Source organism: Nycticebus coucang, chromosome 1 (genome assembly GCF_027406575.1).
Source record: "Nycticebus coucang isolate mNycCou1 chromosome 1, mNycCou1.pri, whole genome shotgun sequence".
In the NCBI taxonomy this organism is placed as follows: Eukaryota; Metazoa; Chordata; class Mammalia; order Primates; family Lorisidae; genus Nycticebus; species Nycticebus coucang.
This window is the reverse complement of record NC_069780.1, coordinates 130,276,396-130,296,763: the sequence shown is the minus strand read 5'-3', so window position 1 is coordinate 130,296,763 and position 20,368 is coordinate 130,276,396. Positions and strand designations below refer to the sequence as shown.

Genomic DNA, 20,368 nt, shown 5'->3' with positions numbered 1-20,368 from the left:
CAGGAATATTCCCACCGTGCCCTGTCTCCAAGAGCAAGGCACTGTGAGCAGCGTCCTGGGACTCCTCTAGCCATACTGCTGTGCACCCAAACACAACCTCGCCTGCCCGGCCAGCCTGGGTCCTCCCTCCCTGCCGTGCACACACCTGTCCCTTTCTCTCTCCACCCCCACACGTCCACCTTGCTCCTGATCTTTGAGGTCCAGCTCAAGGCTACACCTCTTCCAGAGACAGCTATCCCCCTGGTGTGTCTAATCTTTTGGCTTTCTGCCCCACACTGGAAGAAGAGCTGTTCTTGGGCCAAACATTCACTACTCAAACACTAATGAAAGCTAATGAGCCAAAAAAAAGGTCTGTAAATAGTTTTTGCAATATCCACCACAAAAAAAATCTTCACATACTCTATATGTGGACAGCAGGCCAGAACTCCCTGGAAAGGGGTCCAGCGTCCACCTGTGTCCTTTCAGTGAGCTAAGCGCTCTCTATACCAGTGTTTTTCCATCTTTTTTTAATCTCACCTATCATTCAACCTCCAACTTCCACAGCACACTTCAGTTATGTTGATCCAAAAAAAAAGAGTAAAAAATATACCTACTGTGCTTTGAACTTATTTTGAAAATAATTTTATTACTGATCTTTTTTTTGTTTTTCTTGAAACAGAACCTCACCCCTTTGCCCTGAGTAAAGTGCCATGGCATCATCATAACTTATAGCAACCTCAAACTCTTGGCTCGCCAGACCCTCCTCCCTAGCCTCCTGAGTAGCTGGGACTACCGTGACATCCAGCTAATTTTTTCTATTTTTAGTAGAGATGGGGTCTTGCTCTTGCTCAGGCTGGTCTTGAACTCAAGCAATCCACCCACCTTGGCCTCCCAGAGGACTAGGATTACAGGCGTGAGCCACCATGTCTGCCCTTAATTAATGGTCTTTAAAAAGTTTTGTGGCATAACTAAGATCCTCTCATGGCACACCAGTCTGCCATGGGACATGGATTGCACAACACTACCCTATGCCACGGTGGATCTAAGAGCACTTTTCTCTCTCACTAGGTAGTACACATACCCAGAGGTCCAAATCCTCACCTGACTCACTTTCAGATTCCCCACGGGGCTGCACACTCAGCAAGTGCTGATGGGACGCCCCTCTTAGAGCTCTGTCCCTACCAAGATGGGAGCAGCACACACCCACAGGGCTCCCCGGGCTCTCCAGGTATGTGTCTGTCTTCCCTGGACGTCCCCCTGAGATGCAGAGCATGGCAAGAGCAACAGCTGCCCCCCCGACAATCCTCAGGTCCCCAACCTGGCCTCCTGGGTACAGGGGATGAGGTGAGGAGCCAGCACAACCCAGGGCAGATCCCTTACCCCCCACCCCCTGCAGGTCTCAGAAATCCTAGGACACAGCAAAGTCAAAGTGGGGCTGAAGAAAGAGCCTTTCTTCAGCAAGTCAAGTTACCTTTAGGCACACACAGCTGGGGGACTGAGGGAGAAACTAAGATTTGTTGTGCACAGTGACAATAAGGACAAAGTGTCGGGAGGATTAGGCCAAGACACCATGCTATCACTGCACATGAACTGAGGGCAGAGAGGCTGACTTTGGAGGGGAGGGGTCTGTTTTAGCCTGGGACCGTCTCTTGCAATTCCAGGCAGAGATATGAGGAGCTAAGAATGCTGAGGGCCGATCTACTTCCAGTTGGCCGACAGGGCCAGCTGGCAAGAACTCCTCTCTGGCTCTGTGAAGGACACTGGGGACCCTCACTGACCACCCACTAGTGCCAGGCAGCAACAGCTTGACCTGCCCTTTCATCATCCCTCACGATAACAGCTCCCCAACTGGCTCTCTTCCAGGGGGAAGGAGTCCCCTTGCTTCAAATCCCCCAGCTGTGAGCTCTTCAACACCCAGCTGCTCTGATCCTTAGGGCAGGGCCTGTGTCTCCCACATTCAACGCCATGTCCTTTCACAGCATCTGGCACATACAATAAATACCTGCTTAGAGACACCTGAGGGTGACAAAGAACTCATGTCTTCGGCTGTGAATCATCACAGGTAGCACATTTTAAATACAACATACAAAAGCAAATCCGCCTTACCATTCCTGGATTTATACAGTAAAGGACAGGGATGGGCATAACATATCTCTAAATCAAAAATGACCACTGCTTTCTTATACAGGGCTACCATTTTACAGTGAAAATTCAGCCAGGAAAATGTCTGTTGTGATTTTTGTTAACAGGAAGAATCTGCAGCATTTGTCTGAATCCCTAAGCAGCAGATCTGTGCAGATGTGGGGAGGAAGCCATGGCTTGCTGACCACAGCAGTTTTGAAGCAGCTCATCAGCAGGGCGAGGCCACCTTGGTGGAAAAGTGGGACCAAAGGCAGAAAAGCCTGCCAGGACGTCCTGGACCATCTTCTTGCACACACATGCATACACACATGTGTGCACACATTCCCCCCAAAACAAATAAAAACCAACCAACTGAAGCCACCATTTCAGCAGGCATTTATCTGCATGTTAGTCTGCTTTTCAGTAACTGGGTCAGGGACTAAGCTTGTCTTTCTTATCTTCTCTTTTTTTAAAGAAAACATTCCCTCACCAAAATATGGAATTCATCTGCGCCATAATCCCAAGTGGAGAGCGGACTCATTTCCTCTCAATCTGCACATCACTTACTCCCACTCCCGCTCCTTTCTCATGGACAATGAATGGAAACACTCCCTTGTAGGAATTTCAACCGCCTCACTGAGACAGATGTTTTGGAAACCACCGACAAGCTGCTTGTCACTGTGAGGCGGATCACACACTCTCACAGCCATCCGGTCCGAAACCGCAGAGAGCAGGGCCTAGGGCCTGCAAGATCTTAGATGGCTGCTACTTAGTAACCTTTTCTCCATGCCCCCACCAGGAGACACCCCTTAAGCCCCTATCTCAGCCACATGCTCCTTGTTTGCTACAAAATCAAGAACAAGATTTCTTGTGAGAGGAATTTCTCTATAAGATCTAGTACAGTCCAATCCTTCAATGAAAACACTACTTTTAGGAAGTGAGTTAGGCACTAGGGAAAGAGAATGAACATTTTGAAGCCACCAGCGCACTGCTCATAAATTTCTGCTAGGCAAATGGGGCCTCATGGCTTGAAAGAGTTATTACTCAATACTTCCCAAGCACCCACATAAGTTCATGTTTCTCCCTGAGGGCCTCCCCTGCTCCATGAGAGAAACTCACTACAAGCTTTCGTCTTGTTTAAAAAGACTTGGTGTGATGCGTGGAGACAGACCATTCCAGCCACCTGGATATGCTGTGAAATAGTTTCTCAAACAGTCCCAGCTTTTCCAAATGCACCTATAAAAACAATCTTAAACGCCTGTGAAATTCACTCTTCAGGAGACCAATTTTGCTCCAACACTGTCAACTGACCAAATAGAATTCTCAGCAGAATCTAACACACTCAATTGAGCAATCTTCTTACTGGCAAGAATAAGGAATTGGTCCATGTAAATTTGGAAGGGTACAGGGTCAGTCAAGAGGAGACCCCAAAAGGAGACTCATCCACACTTATCAGCCTACAGGTAAGGCCATGGCACAGAGGCTTTGAAATGGAGAAGTGAAGATAAAATTTGAGAAAAATCCTCAAATTTTAAAAAGTCAAAACCTGTGTAGAACTTAGTCTTGTCTACCTTGGCAACGGAGAACAAGAGTTCTAATTTCTCCTGTGCCACACAAATGTAGGCGTGACGGTGTGCCATCAAATCCAGCGCACGCTTTCAGAGCTGCGTGTGTCTGCTTGCTATTAGCATGCGTTGTTAGGGTTACATCGTTGCCTCTTTTGTATTCTTTTTTCTGCAATAAAGATCACTTACATGCATGCAACATTAAATTTCAACTTTATTATGAAGCAATCTATGAGTGGAGTGACCATAAAGTTATGTGAAGACACTATGACAAGAAAGATACTTTTTCTTTTTTTTTTTGAGACAGAGTCTCCCTCCGTCGCCCTCAGTAGACTGCCGTGGTGGCACAGCTCACAGCAACCTCAAACTCCTGGGCTACAGGCACTGCCCAAAGACACTTTTTCAAACTACTCATCCTCAGGTTCTCCACTTACCAAAACCACCAGAGGAAAAATCCAGCAGAGCTGAACTCTAACCAAAGGGACCTGTCCCCAGCTCCATTACTTTATCTGCTGGGCAAATAACACAAGCTCCGTGCCTCGGTTTCCCCATCTGTGAAATAGGGGTAATAACAGAACCTGTTTCCTGGGATGGACGAGGCCTCCTAGGTACAGTCCCAACAAATGAAAGCTCTCAACAAACGGCGGCTTTTATCTCATGATTCTCACTGACCTCAACTCCAGGACCTGCTGTGGCTTGCACAGTGAGGAACATGGCAGTTTGGCAAGGCCACCTGCAGCAGTGACCAGAATTAGGCTCTTGTCTCCTTGCTCCTTTGAGGTCACAGCCTGCATGTTCTGTTTATATTGACTAAGAGTTTCCTGATGACATTGTTAGGCACACAGAAACATCTATTTGTTTAGTTCTTTGCTTTTTGCTGCTTCCAAAAGTCTGTGGATTGATCGATGTGGATCCCAGAAATGTAATCGTTAGTTGCTCAGCTGAAGAGGTTTCTCGCTCTGTTTGTTTTTACTAGAAGTCAGTCCTCTGAACCTGTGGTTTGCAAACTTTCTATTTGAGCACAGAACTCTATTTATCAAACACAATCTGACAAGCAGCCCCAGTTCTGTACAGGGAACAACAAAAGCAGAGATGCACCAATGAAAAAGAAGGGCGTGGAGAAGGGCCCCATGTCCCCTCCACACAGCTCCTCAAATGCCCTCAGGAACTGTGGACCATACTCAGAAGAATACTGATCTTAACTTCTTCCACTTCCAATCACCCAGCCTATAAACCCCACACAGCCTGAACTTAAGGAGCTGCCTGGAGAGCTGCTTCTCAAGTCCTCACATCATCAGCAACAGCAAAGTCAGAGACCCACAGCCCATGATCCCTTATGATCCTTTTGCTTGCTGAACATTCCTTACACGGCTGTGCGCTGGGCAGACAACACAAACCCTTACTTCCTTTGTCTTACCGACTATGCACTGAGTTACATCAACTCCCCAAAAGAAATGCCCCGGGACCACAGTGTTTACACGGCTGTGCCAGCCAGTGTGTATGTGTGACACTGTTATTATCAGCTTCTGGAGGAGCTCTGCTACTTGTGGGGTTCTCCTACCCTGTGGACAGTGATATGGAAATCAAAGCCAACCTAATCTGGCAAAAATTCACAATTTTCAAACAACTGTCAACAAAAGTGTCATCTCACCGGGGAATGCACACTCCTTGCGATGCTTGTGAAGTACTAGCACGGTTTCCACACACATGAAATGCAAAAGGGACAAAGCAGTTAGAAGCTCAGAGCAGGGGTGAGAGTAATAAAGTTGGAGAAGGATGCCACTTTGAAGGCAGGAGGCTGGGAAGCAGGCCCTCCTTGGTTTAGCTGCTGCTCAGCAAAAGCCTGACAAGGATTTCACTGGTGAGAATCTGAGAGGTGGAGGGGACTTGTTCAGGGTGGTCTGAGGGAGACCAGCCAGGAGTGATGGGGCTGGAGCCAACCAACAAAAATCCCAACCAAACTGTGAGGAAAATATTTCCCCCTCAGAAAAGGCCACTACCTCTCCCCAGGGAATGGCTGGAAGACTCCCAGCCTGAGTCATTCGGAAACAGATTTTACAAAGCGCTCCAGAGTATCCCAGGGGGGATGGTCTGGCCATGACGGAGGAAGAGGCTTCATGACCAAATGGGTCTTTTCCAGCATGAGTTCCCATGATGCCTGGGTCCTTCTACTGCTTCCAAACTCACTCTGGTCAGCCTGGCTGCAACATGACCGTCACAATCGTCCGGTCTGCATGCTTTAAGGCCCGGAAGTAGTGACTGACGTGGCTCTGGCTAAGGCCTCCCAGCTGCAGTGCGCGAGCCCGCAGCCCAGACTCAGCTCCACCTGGCCACAGGACACTGAGAAGACAGCCCATGTAACGCCGGGGTGCTGGTGCTACCAGGCCTCAGCAAGCCCGAGCCCTCTCACATTTCCACATCCCACCCAGGCCTACTGACAACAGGCCCCTTGTGACATCTGCTAATCAGATTAGCTCTGAGGAGCCAGTAATAATTAAACCTGCTCTGTGGCAGGGAGGCTGGAAAGGTCTCACACCCCACAGCTGGCCAGTGAGCAGAGCAGATGGGCCACATCCAAAGCCATGACTGCTTAAATCTAATTATTAAGCTGTAAGAATGAGCACCAAGTGGCACTAGTCACCTTCAAAGGTAGCAGTCAGACAGCCCTCGGGGAACTGTCACTGACTGTGGGTCCGAGAGCCACAGCTTCTCCATCAGTCCCTTTAAGTCAGTGTCTTTCGACCTTTTTTATCTCATGGCATGCTTGAACCTATGGTTTAACTTCCACAGCACACTTAATTATGTTGATCAAGAAAAAAGAGCAAACATATATATTATGTATATATATACTTACTGTGCTTTGAACGTCTTTTGAAAATAATTTCATAATGATCTTTAAAAATTTTCAGGCACAACTAAGATCTGCTTACTCACAGCAGCTGAAAGTCACGGCTCTGAGGGGAGCCAGCATTAGCGAAGTTCACACTAGATCACCCATTCTGACAGGAGGCACCATTTTCTGGTGCTTTTCATCACATGCAAACACATTATGTTCTTGTTAACTATTGACTTGAATCAGGTTTCTAGAAAATCTCTGCCTGGAAATTTAGTTTTAAACCAGAAAACTCTCCTAGAGAGTATTGGATTCGATTTTAAAAATCCCATTTTCTGTCTCATTTTAAAGTGTTCATTGAGCGATACCGCTTATGTTAGTGTATTTGCTATCAACTATCCTATGCCAAAGTGCCTTAAAATTTAGTGGCTTAAAATGAGGACTTAACATTTCTCACAATTCTGCACATTGGCTGGGTAGTTCATACTGGCACCCCCCTCAGCTGGGTGAGCTATGCTGGGAGGCCCACACTGACATCATTCCTGTGTCTGGCAGTGATCACTGCCGGCCAACAGGGGCACCTTGGCTCCCCTGCACAGGCCCTCCATCCTCCTGGAGCTAGAAGGTCTCAGGGGAACATTCCAACACGGTGAAACGGAATCTACCACGCTCTTGACACTGAAGCTCGCATAATACCTCTGCCATGTTCAATCAGTTAAAGTCAGTCAAAAGGCAGCCCACACAGGTGGGGTCGTGAAATAAGACTCCATTTATTGACTGGAAGAACTAAAAAGAATCTGTGAACAATTTTAATTTGTAAAACGTCAGCATCTCCTCAACTGTGGGAGAGTGGCATGATGGGTTTGGGACACGGTCACAGGGACTCTGAGATCAAAGGGATCCCAGAACAGACACTGAATCCTATGTGCCTCCCTTGAAGAGCCATTGTACACATCGAGTCTGAGTACTCGTGAGAGAAAAATAAATACTGCTCAACTATGTTGAATGATTAACAAATACGTTCATAGAAGCCGAGGAAGACTACCTTCCTGTAACATCACTTCGGAAAGCTTGATCATGAACTCTGGATTTTTAGAACAGTGCTAGTTTAGCAGACCTGGTCTTGCTGCCTCATAAGAAGTCCCAGACATGTCATACCCATGCCTAGGATGTGTGAGTAGCACGCAACATGGTGATTCCTGAGTTGGGGTTATCAAACTAAACATCACCACAGTTTATCTCTGAGGGACAGAGACATGAAGAAGCTCCCACCCAAAATCATCTTGATTAGCCTTGGAAAAATTTCCTAGAAGTTGTGCGCACACAGGTTTGGAACGGAGAGACTGCCAGCACTCACAGGAAAGGGGCTCGGAAATGCTGGACGCTGAACACAAGACTGAAAAAGCGTCCTGTGACCTTCCGTACCCACTCCTGTATACTGGCAAGGGTAACTGGCGAGGGAATATAAAAAAATTTATTTTCATCCTGATTATTATGAAAATAATCAATAAGAATTCATCAATCAATAAGAATTATTACATTCATTCCCTGAAGGACAGTGATTCACCCAAAGATATATACCAGTCAGCAACCAGTTTACTAAACTGGACTCATCTCCTAACACTTCTTTCCTTTGTGTCAGATATTTTTAAGTCTTCATCTTGTATTATGAAATCATCAGAGAAACATCTCCTGAAAGCTTAACTACAATTTCAAAGGACAGAATAAAAGTGAATCTATAGAGGAATGGAGAATTCCATGGGGGAAAAAACACTCCATACATGATAAAAGAGGAAGTGGACATTCCTGAGGGAGAAAGAATTGTAAAGGCACTAGTCAAAGAAATAGCAAGGTGACTGCTCAGAAGAGCTGCACAGCAAAGTCATTTTGAGAATGGATGAACACCAAGACTTATGTGCAATTTTGAATTTAAGGAACAAGAGATCAGTCAATCCAAGACTTGGTGAGACGGTAATTAGACTGTCCTCGGGGTTTCTAGAGAAGTATCTGGGAGTCACTTTCACCTCCTGCTTCTAATTCTCCCTGAGAAATAGCCCTAGCATCTGGAAGCCATGTTGAGTTTTCTCTACCTCTAGCAAGGCAGCTATTTCATCAGAAACAAAAGACAACGATGACAACCAAGGGACTGAGCTGCTTAATGTAACACGGGGAAACGTGGTGCCAGCTTACTCCTGGGTTTCCTTTCTCAATCCGGATACTGAGGGGTTCCGGGATTCTAAAGGCAGGTGTGCCCCTCCGGCTGGCCAAAGGCACCAACACACTAATACTGCAAGACAACTACTACAGAAGGGCCAGAAATTAGGGAAAACAAGCACACAATTCTGTACACTACAGAAACATACACTACATACAGAAACATACTTAAAGAAATGCAAAATATTTGGAGCTAATGGAGTGATAGAAAATACATGGCAAATAAAAAGATAAATAATATATTTTCATCTGTAGTCCCAGCAACTGTGGAGGCTGAGGCAAGGGGATCACTTGAGCCCAAGCATTTGAGCTGTGAGCTATGATGCCACGGCACTCTACCCAGGGTGACAGAGTGAGACTGTCCCCCCCAAAACCCAAAATACCCAAAACATATCTGATGCCTAATATTGTCTATCTGTATAAACAATGCCAATTTCCCTTCCCACAAGGTATCCACAGGCCACAGTGGATCGGCCACTTGGCACAAAATGTGGGTTTCACTACCCGGAGGCCACACCACTGGGACTTTGAACCCCACCCAGGTTCTACAAGCTCCATTCATCAGCCTGTGCCTAAGCTATTCCAGCAATGACAGGATATTTGGTGGGGACTTGGGCCTGAGACAAAAGAAATGGTTCAGCCATAAACGGTATGCACTTTTTTACATCCGTATCGGAGAGACAGTAAAAGCGGGGGCATGTCTCCCAGGACTTTCCCAGGGTGGCCTCTCCCACCTGCCTCCACAGCCTTGCTCCCCACTGCCCACTCACGGCTTCCTGACCGCACTCCACACGGCACTGTCATGCCTCTGCCCAGCCTGCCATCCTCCTCCAGCCCTGAGCAACAGCTGGTCATCTTAGCCCAATTCAAAGGTCACAGCTGTGGGATGCTTACTCCAACTGGCAGAACTCACCATTTTTCCCCACTGTCTCCACTATAGTTAGTTTACCACAATGGCATTGACTTCTCTGCTTGTCCTTTCATAGCTGGACTGAGGACCCCGTAGAGACAGGGACACCGCCCTACCCTTGCTGCTCCAGCGTCACACAATAGCTCTAAATGATTAGAGCTCTGCAGCTTCAAGATCTTATTCCCTCACCCCCTAAATGACAAGAGTGGAAGAGCCAATGAGATTTGAGGATACATTTTCAGGCTACGATGGGTCAGCAAGGCTTTTGCATGAATATAACAGAAAGGAATAGAAAAAAATACAGCACAAAAGGCTGCTTTTTAAGGTCCATGACCAGCACTGATTCCACCTTCTTTCCTTCCCTAGGAATTTCCCCAATTAATGAAGGTGGCTCTGTTCAGACTTGGCTGGCCACAGATTTCCGTCAGATTTTTGTTTTCTTCCAGATCTGAGTGCATGGAAAAAATATTGCAATTTCCTTGTGGGCCTAAGTTATAATCCTGTAGGCTGAGTAGCGCTGTGGAAACTTCAGCCTTATAAGGAGCTCCAACAATCCGTTTGTGACTATAATGGTTAGTCATTAATGTTACTGAGGCAGTGTGTCATTTTGGGAGCAATAAGGAGATACCTCTCAGAGATTCTCCCTGCATCTTCCAGTCCCTGATTCAGGGTCATTATCAAATTATTGACATTATTTAAATTCAATCCAACATCAAGCAGGTGTTGACAGCATATGCTTTGCTTCTGACCACCTGAGATGTCTCCCTCAGATAGACTTGTCCACGTTAAAAACGTCGCAGCAGTGCACACGGCAGGCACAGTCGAGGCCCCCTGCACCCCACCCCCTCCCCATCCCTACACGCCCTTACTGCAGGCACCTAGCACCTCTACCAAAGGGCTCTCTTTTGGCCCCAGCAAGGAGCAAGCCTAAAGTGCTGGTTTCGGAAGAGCAGTCAAGCAATTAACAGAGGTGAGTCAGGAGGGGACAGATTCCAGACCTTGCTGGCCCCTCACATGGAATAATCCTAAAGGACATTTCCTACAACTCAGCAGGCTTGCGCCTCTGGGGCCCACGACAGCGACCTGTTCAGTTACATCTCTTCACTGGCTTTCCCTCCCTCTCCACCTCACAACCCTGTTCTCTCACAACGCTTTCTGGATTGCCTCCCAAATAACCTTCGACTTGAATCCTTGCCACAGGATCTGTTTTTGAGGAACCCACCCTAAGAAAAGAACTAGACTAAAGCAACCTGATGCAGACAAGGGAAGGCAGACCCAAGGGGTGGCCCCATGGCAGGTGCAGAAAATGCATTAAATAGAACACTGCCATGGTGTTTTCATGCTGAGGAGCCTTTTCGTGTCACCATCATAAAGGGCCTGGTGGCCTTAGGAAGCAAACTAAGCTGTCTTAAATCTCAGAATTAGTGTGTTGTGTGTGCTCTAAAAGCGGATTCAATTTCAGGGGCTGTTTCCAGCTTCCATGGTATTAAATTTCCTTTTATTCCTCTCAGCCCCATATTTCCAATAAGTCCTAAAAAAAAACTTATCCTGGGGAAGGATATTGTGCTATCTTAATAAAATCTTCCAATCCTTAGGAGACAAATCACCATATTTTCATCTCAAAAATATTAATTTTATTCCCTTAAAGAATCTTATGAAAATATTTATATTTCTTGCCTGAGTTCCCTAGGAAGTAAGCTGAAAAACTACCTAACAAAGGATAATTCCAGTATGACAAAAAACAATACATATTGAAATATGGAAATAATTAAGACCCCAAGAAAAAACATCAAGATCTCAAATCAAAGGCTCTATAGCTAGGAAGTATGCAGGGGTCCTCAAACTTTTTAAACAGGGGGCCAGTTCACTGTCCCTCAGACCATTGGAGGGCTGGACTACAGTTAAAAAAAAAAAAAAAAACTATGAAAAAATTCCTATGCACACTGCACATATCTTATTTTGAAGTAAAAAAACAAAACAGGAATGAATACAATCACACTGCCTCATGTGGCCCACGGGCCATAGTTTGAGGACCCCCTGAGGGTCTCACTTAAACTAATACACATTAGACATTATTCAAGGTGTATTTTGCTTTAGACTACGCAGTAAGAAATTCATTTCTACAAATGGCAAACTAATAACTGATGATTCTATTCATACAAAGAATTCATTAAAGGATTCCATTAAAATAACATGCCCTGAAAAATATCAACAATGACTTGTTTCAGAGAAATCTGATTTCTCCATTTTGTAAGAACATCCCTAATACAGAAAACACACATTCACTCACTCAGGGAGGCACAGGGATGCACATGAAGGGGTGTGAGGAGAGCAGATGGGGAGGACTCTCCCCTTTTCTGGCTGGAACTATGGAGGGTATCAAAGAGAAGAAAAAAGTAAGGGAATTTCACAGAGCTGAAGATCAAGCATCTGAGAAAGAAGTGTGCACAAAAGATGCTTTGAAAAGCAAGGAGGAAGCTTATCTATGAAAAAGCTGAGCATTATCACAAGGAATACAGGCAGATGCACAGAACTGAGGTTCGGATGGCTAGGATGGCAACTTCTATGTACCTGCAGAACCCAAACTGGCGTTTGTCATCAGGATCAGAGGTACCAATGGTGTAAGTCTAAAGGTCCGAAAGTGCTGCAGCTTCTTTGCCTTCACCAGATCTTCAGTGGAACCTTTGTGAAGTTCAAGAGGCTTCAATTCACATGCTGAGGATTATAGAACCATATCTCGCATGAGGGGTGGGAGTGGGGGTGGGTACCCAAACCTGAAGTCAGTAAATGAGCTAATCTACGAGTGTGGTTATGGCAATATCAATAAGAAATGAATTGTGTTGACTGATAACAGTTTGATTGTTCCATCTCTTGGTAAATATGGCATTGTCTGCATGGAGGATCTGATTCACGAGATCTATACTGTTTGGAAAATGCTTCAAAGAAGCAAATAACTTCCTGTGGCCCTTCAAGTTATCATCTCCCTGGGGTAGAATGAAAAAAAAGACAGCCCACTGTGTAGAAGGTGGAGATGCTGTTAACAGGGAAGACCACAACAATAGCCTTATTAGAAGAATGAACTAAGGTATATGCCCTGATTATTTTTGCAGTCTGGTCAGTTAATAAACAGTGACTGCTTTCAAATTGAAAAAAAAAAAAAAAAAAAAGTGTAGGCAGGACTGCATGCAAGCAATGAAACGGGGGCAGGAGGGACTTCCGGGGGCTTCCCAGGAGTCTGGCTTGGGCGGCTAGTGGCGGGGATGGAGGTGTTACTGGAGAAAGAACCCAGGCCACAAGGACAGTCAAGCGGGAGGAAGAGTTCACTTGGGGGGTACAGTGCATCGTAAGTGCCAGAGGGACATAGGGGAAGACCCCCCAGTGGCAGTCAGTCAGATGGGGCTACAGCCTGGAAGAGAGGGCCCTGGCTGCGGGTGGCAGTTGAAGCCATGGAGGGGGCAAGATGATCCAGAGAATGCAGGAAGTGAGCCAGAAAAGAGGGCCGAGGATTCTCTAGAAACAATGATTATGGTGCAGGCAGAAGAGTCAATCAAGCCAACTGACAGGAGACACCAGGAGAGGAGGCGCAGGAGAGACCACTTCACGGGGTCAGTGAACGCTCTACTATGAACCGACATGCTATGATTCTCCTTCTGACAACACGAGCCACGCCTCACCTGCCCTGGACAGGCCCAGGGGATTAGAAGCCCCAGGGAAGGATGAGGGTGATGGCTGAGGCCCACAGGTTTATGTGAGGTGGCACAGGGGTGCTCACCAGATAAAAGCCTGACTTTCCAGGTGAGACCACAGCAAGCAAGAAGCCAAGTGAAAACTTCCTGCTGAGTTTTCTTTGAGGCTTCCACACCTGATTTCCCCTCACAAGTAGGACAATTTTGTGTGCAATTGACAATTGTTGAGCAGACAATATGTGCAAAGTATGTATTCCAACAAAGCTTTCTAGAAAAATGGGTAAAGGTCATAAAGGTCACGGTTATCTTAAATGACAGTTTCACCTGAAAGGAAGAACATGAATGAACAATTCACAAAAGGCAAAATACAAATGGCTGTTCTCCTTATGAAAGATGTTAGATTTGATTAATTAAAAACAGCAAAAATTAAAAGAGATGATATTCTCACCCCACAAACTGTCAACAATTTAAGACTCTGATGATAACTCGTTCCTGATTAGGGTGTCATAAAGCTGGCATTCTCACACTGCCGGTGACAGTCCAACTTTCCTGGAAGTATGTTTATAACTGAACAATGATATCCATAAAAAGATATTCAAAGTTTCTACTAACTGGTTTAAAAAAAATCATAAAACCTAAAATGTCAAAAGGAGAAGGAAGGTTAAAATGACTTAAGATATAAACCGTAAGATAGGATACTAAACCTTTGAAGGGCTTTAGTTAAAAACAAGAAACTTTTAATGACACGGGGAAATGTTTATAATATTTAAAAAGTAACTGAATATAGAGTTGTACACAGATGAGAGCTGAACTACATGAACAAAACAGCGTACAAAGAAATATTCTTAGGGAGTTGGCCAGTAGATTACAGTGGTAACCCCTAAGGGGACTGAGTTTTCTCTTACACGCCCACACTTTTCTGTATGAACGCGGGCTATTTAGTAATTGGGGAGTAGAAGTTCTAACCCAGCCCCAGTAGTTGGTATGTACAGGCTGTTGCTTGGCTTCAAGAGTACACGAGTGTTCTGAAGCACCAGGAAAGACAGAGTGTGACCCGTGGGCGGGCGAAAGCTATCTTTGCCTTCAGATGTGCGGATGATATAAGCACACAAGTGACAAGCCTGTCACAGCACCCAAAGAAGAACAGAGCTAGGGGTTTGCCCCAGTGACTTTCTTTGCAAACCACCCTCTTGCCAAATGCTTTCCAGTTTCCAGAGGAGTAGACTTTCATGTACCTGATGTAGGGTGCAAACAGCCCAATACTGGTGACTCTGACCTTGAATAATGAAGAATAGAAGTTCACGACAGCACTTAACCACCACCCTACATCCACATCACTCCATGGACCACGAATAGGAAAAGAATGGACTGGACTTCAAGTGAATCAGTCTGAGAAGGAAGCAAGGAGAGGTGGTGTGGTGAGGCAGCCAGAGAGGACTGGCTCTTTCAGACAAGTCACACTGGCTTCCTAAGGCAGACCTCCCCTTAGTCATGTCTGCCATCATTAGAAGAAAAAGATGACCTGAGGGGTAACTGACATCAGAAGTGTCTGCCTCGTAGCATCACTTGGCATTGGTTATCAAACAACTTGGATCCAAATCCCTCCCAGCTTGCCAATTAACCCTAAAAGTTTTTCACAGACTGTCCTGGGATGGTAACATAAGGGACATGGGGACCCACCCCATCTTCATAGCCCGCCTGGCAACCTGGCCCTGGGTATGGACCAAGCGGCTGGCCCACGGCTTGGGCATGTTCCACCAGGGGTATCTGGAAAGATGGACCACTGTATGACCAAGACCACAAGAGAGAGAAAAGATCATACAAACTTTATGGTGGTGACTGAATTAACCCAAGAGAGAATACATTAAATAAATATTTAATTCAGTAGAAGTCAGTTTCAGTTAGGAAATCATGATACGGTTTCAGAAAACGGATAAGGTGTTTGTAGGGGCAGGATCTCAGAATTCGGAGCTATACTGTGACCCTTTTTAGTGCCATGCAGGAATTGATGTGATTTAGCATGGGGAATGATTTTTTTTTAAAAAGAATACTAAATAAAAACGTATACGGCTATTACCTACATTAACAGGCTTCATACAAAGACACACACGCATTTCACAGTGACAGTGAAAGGACACGGCTATACTATAGCATTGTGCACTCACTCACTCACCTAAGTTCAACTAGATCACCTTCGTTCAAGGACCAATTTAAAAAGTGGATCATTAAAGTAAAAAAGCCTTCCTGGGAAGGAGGGGGCACTTCTGACAGGGGTGTCCTAACACAAACACTAATGAAAGCTGACTAGAAGAAAAAAAAGGTCTATGCACAATATCTGAAACATAGTTAAGGAAACAGTCCTCAAATAATCTGCAGGTGGCCTGTGGGCTGGACAGCCCTGATTGTAGAGAGAGGAACAGGAGTACCTACGGGAACCCAATCTGCTACTGGAAGAATTGCATGTAACCATTTTCATAGACTTCAGCATTGAATCAATAAAATTACACCTTTATTGATGTGAGATCCCAGAACAATCTTACCAGAGGACCAAAATTTACAAGAAAATAGCCACTCTGGTCACAGCAGCACCAAAAAAAGTTCTTTTCCGCGTAGGGAGAATGTGCACCCTTGTGGAACTCCCGGCTTCACCTCCTCTCTCCAAAGCAGACGACTCTTCCTCCTGCTTCTCAAAAGAACTGAGGCCATAACCTAAGAATTCTCTAAACACCTATTCCCTGCACTTTCAGTTTGCCATTGGCATTGGCAATACCACCCATGGAGCTGCCCAGCTCCTGGGCACAGCTGACCCTGAGGGCCGGCTCCCTGGGCAGTGTCCTGCCAGGCAGCGGCAGCCCTGCCCACACCACGCCCGGAGCCTCCCTTCAGCCCTCCTCATTTCCTGACGGTAACACCTTCCTGCCTGGTTTCCTGGCCTCTGGTCAATCCACTACTGGTGGTGCCTTCTTAATGTTCAACTTTACTCCTGATTAAAAGAAACTTAGAGGCTTACCAAATTGTAAGCTGGACATACTCTCAAATATGTATAAACTGGAAGTGATATTTAAGCCCATGTTCACAGCTCCCTTGCCCATGTTTACTGAGTATATGTCAGGCACTGTTCTCTACTGAAGCAGAACTCTTTTTTTTTATTATTTCAGGTTAATGTGAGAGTACAAATAAGTAGGTTACAAGGCTTGCATTTGTTAGGTAGAGTCCCTCTTGGAGTTGTGCCCCTCACCCAGAAGGCGGGCCATGTACCCTAACATTGGCCCATCAGATGGGAGCACACCAGTCTTCTCTCTCCTTCCTCTTCCCCCCAACTTGAACTGATTTGAGTTTTTCTCTTTTGTGAGCATGGATTAGATCCTCTACTAGCTTCATAGTAGTACTCAGTACATTGGATACTTGCTTTTCCATTCTTGTGACACTTTGCTAAGAAGAATGTGTTTCAACTTCATCCAGGTTAATAAAAAAGATATAAAGTGACTATCTTTTTATGGCTGAATAGTATTCCATGGTCTACATATACCACAGCTTGTTAATCCATGCCTGGGTTGGTGGGCATTTAGCTGTTTCCATATCTTGCCGATTATAAACTGAGCTGTGATAAACAATCTAGTGCAAAGGTCTTTATGATAGAATGATTTTTTTTTTTTTCTGGGTAGATGCCTAGTAATGGGATTGCAGGATCAAATGGGTGGTCTAATTTCAGTTCTTTGAGGATTCTCCATACTTCTTTCCAAAGAGGAAGTATTAGTTTGCAGTCCCACCAACAGTGTAAAAGTGTTCCCTTCTCCCACATCCAAGCCAGCATCTGCAGCTTTGGGACTTTGATGTGGGCTATTTTCACTGGGGTTAAGTGATATCTCAGGGTGGTTTTGATTTGCACTTCTCTGATGATTAGGGACCATGAAAATTTTTTCATATGTTTGTTAGCCTTTTGTCTGTCTTCTTTTTTTTTTTTTTTTTGCAGAGACAGAGCCTCATTCTATTGCCCTCGGTAGAGTGCCGTGAAGTCACACAGCTCACAGCAACCTCCAACTCCTGGGCTTAGGCGACTCTGGTCTCAGCTGTCTGTCTTCTTTAGAGAATGTTCTATTCATGTCTCTTGCCCAGTGATAGATGGGACTGTTTGCTCTTTTCTTGTTGATTAATTTGAGTTCTCTGTAGATTCTAGTTATCAACCTGCTGTCAGATTTATAACATACAAAAATCTTTTCAGAGTTCAGAAGGTTGTCTATTTGCTTTAATTGTTGTGTCCTTACTGCGCGGAGTTATCTTTAGAGCACATTATAGTGTAACAGTGCTCCACAGTGTAACCACTTATCCTCCATCTATTCAACTGACACTTACCAAGTGTCTACCGTGGGTCACATACTGCACTAGGGACCGAAGATATCCTGGAAGACTCAGGCCTACCCTCGTGAAGTCCACAGTCTATCAAGGGAAGCAACTTTTCAGAGACAGAAAATGTCCCTGCTGGGGAGAGTTCCCAGAAGTCTGTAAGACAAATGGCTCTAGCCAGAATTTCTTATCAGAAAAAAGTTACACTGACTACGTGTAAGTAACTATAGCAGAAAAAAGAAAAAAAGAACTGTACTCACTTTAAATTTTTAGCTTATTAATTAATTTTTAACTCACTGTAAATTTTTAACTTTAATTTGCTTTTGTTAAATCTTAAAAAAATCACTGTGTTTCTACTTTATCATGTTCTTGTCCAAATAACATATTTGGTCTAATTTACCCCCGTGGAAGGGTAAATTAAATGCTTTCTATTCCTGTTAACCACTTCCAAATTGACAGTGTAAATGAATTCTATGTTGCATTACTAAGATGTAAGAGTATCGATAACATAACAGTCAAACTATGCAAGGAAAAGCCACTTTCTTTACCTAAACATTCCTTCTGTAATTTCATAATGGCTTCTATTTAATACAGAAATATCAATCTTCCAAGAGAGCTTCTAACACTGGGAAGCAAGCTCTTATTTCTCAGCCTGGAAAAGTATAAGGACAGCAATGTGTCCACCCTGGTTATCACACAGAGGAGTACAGGTTATCACAGGTCAAGTCCTCAAAATGAAAGGATTTTAACCAGGAAAGTGGCTGGTATTCGCTGGCACCAGGTACACAGGATCAGAGGGGCTGGGTCACCTCACCATCAGCACTCTGTAATTGACACATTCTGTACTCAAACCCAGACCAGAATGATTCTGTACCAAACACTCTACCTCTCAGAATGCATGTAGGTACCACTCGGGGCATGAACATGAAACAAACATGTTGATAACATTAATGGTATTACCTCCTCGTGTTTCATATATGCACTGGTGACAACTGGGTATCCAGCCAGCAATCATGCCCTCGGGAATATTATCTCCATATATCTGGTACCATGGTAAGAAAAGAGTGCTGACTCGCTATGGGTAATGAAAAGTCACTTTCTACTAGACAACAATCCCAAAACTGATCTCCTGGGGCAAAGCAAAATGTGACCCTGGGAACGTGGTGCCTGCATCAAAGTTGCAGTCAACAGTCATGGAGGAAACAGACGCTCAGCTGAAGATACTATTTGGGTTCACATCCTAGGGAACGGGGTGATCTGGCAGGCTATTCAGGGCTTCTCTTCACACACTTCACGAAGAAACTGAGGTAAAGGACCACAGGACAGACATCGCTATGCACCTTTTCTTTCTCTTTCCAATTTTGAGTATTTTTTAAATTTCTCTAACTTGTTAATTGGTAGACTGTGAACAAAAACCGTTAAAAGAATAAAAAACTCACTTCCATAATTTTTAAAAACCACTGGGGAAAACAGTATTTTACTTGATACACTAGAAACTACCCAATTCTAGGATCTTCTAGAACAGCATTATGTAATGGAAATATTGTGTGCCCCCAAATATTATTTAGAATTTTTAGTAGCAACATTAAAAAAGAAAAAAGAAACTAATTTTAACATATTTCGTATAACCCAAAATATCTAAAACATTATCATTTCAACATGTAATCAACCTAAAAATTATTAATGAAGTATTTACAGTCTTCTTTTCTAATACTTACACTTCAAAATTGGCTATGATCTTACACTTACAACACATCTCAATTCAGGCACAAAACTTTCATCAGAAATAGCTGACCTGGTTTAAACGTTATACAATTTATAGCTGAAAAACTAGGTCTGCATGTGCAAATTGTTCCAGGTATACTTAAAAGTCTTCTAATAACTGATCAATTCTAAATTTAAAATTAAATGAGAAATTTAGTATCTTGGTCTCACCAGCCATATGTCAGATGCAGGTGCTCCTGTGCGGGGTGGCTGCCAGATTGAACAGTGTGGCTGTAGTGTTTTCACTTTGCTCATTCAGTCAGTTCAGAAAGAATTCCCATAAATGTGAAGAGACCCATCCCCAGTTCCAGAAGACCAACTCCCAGTGCTGCACTAGTCCCACGCGAGACTCGCCCTGCAGTGAGTCTTTTTGGCTTGTTCAGGGACTATCCTCTCCTATTCAAACTAATGACATGATAGAAGAGGCAGTTCAACAAGCTAAAGTTCAAACTCAAGGGGTTTTAAAACTGTGGGTATTTTTTCCAGTCCAATTCTCTGCCTCCCTTACAGACTGTCTTGGTGAATTTAGGAGCATATTTGTTGAAGTTTTGTAAGTGCCAGTTCCATATGCCCCAGTCTTCATACCACGTATCATTTACTTTTTTTTTTTTTTTAAATACAGAGTCTCAATCAGTTACCCTTAGTAGAGTGCTGCAGTGTCATCATAGCTCACAGCAACCTCAAACTCTTGGGCTCACGTGATCCTTTTACCTCAGCCTCCTGAGTACCTGGGACTAAAAGCACCCACCATGACACCCAGCCAGTTTTAGTAGAGATGGGGTCTCACTTTTTGCTCAGGCTGGTCTCGAACTTGGGAGCTTAAGGAATCCACCTGCCCTGGCCTCCCAGAGTGCTAGGATTACAGGCATGAGCCACCTCGTTGAGCCTCAATTACTCTTAAAGCAATGCAGTGAGACAGGTAAATGCCAAAGAGGGCGTCCACCACCTGCTA

General features: G+C 44.6%; 1 protein-coding gene across 8 annotated transcripts in view; it reads right to left on the bottom strand.

Moving 5' to 3' along the window:
• The window catches only part of LHFPL2 (LHFPL tetraspan subfamily member 2), a 158,507-nt gene that overhangs the window by 54,161 nt on the left and 83,978 nt on the right, over window positions 1-20,368 (bottom strand). The window lies entirely within an intron of this gene.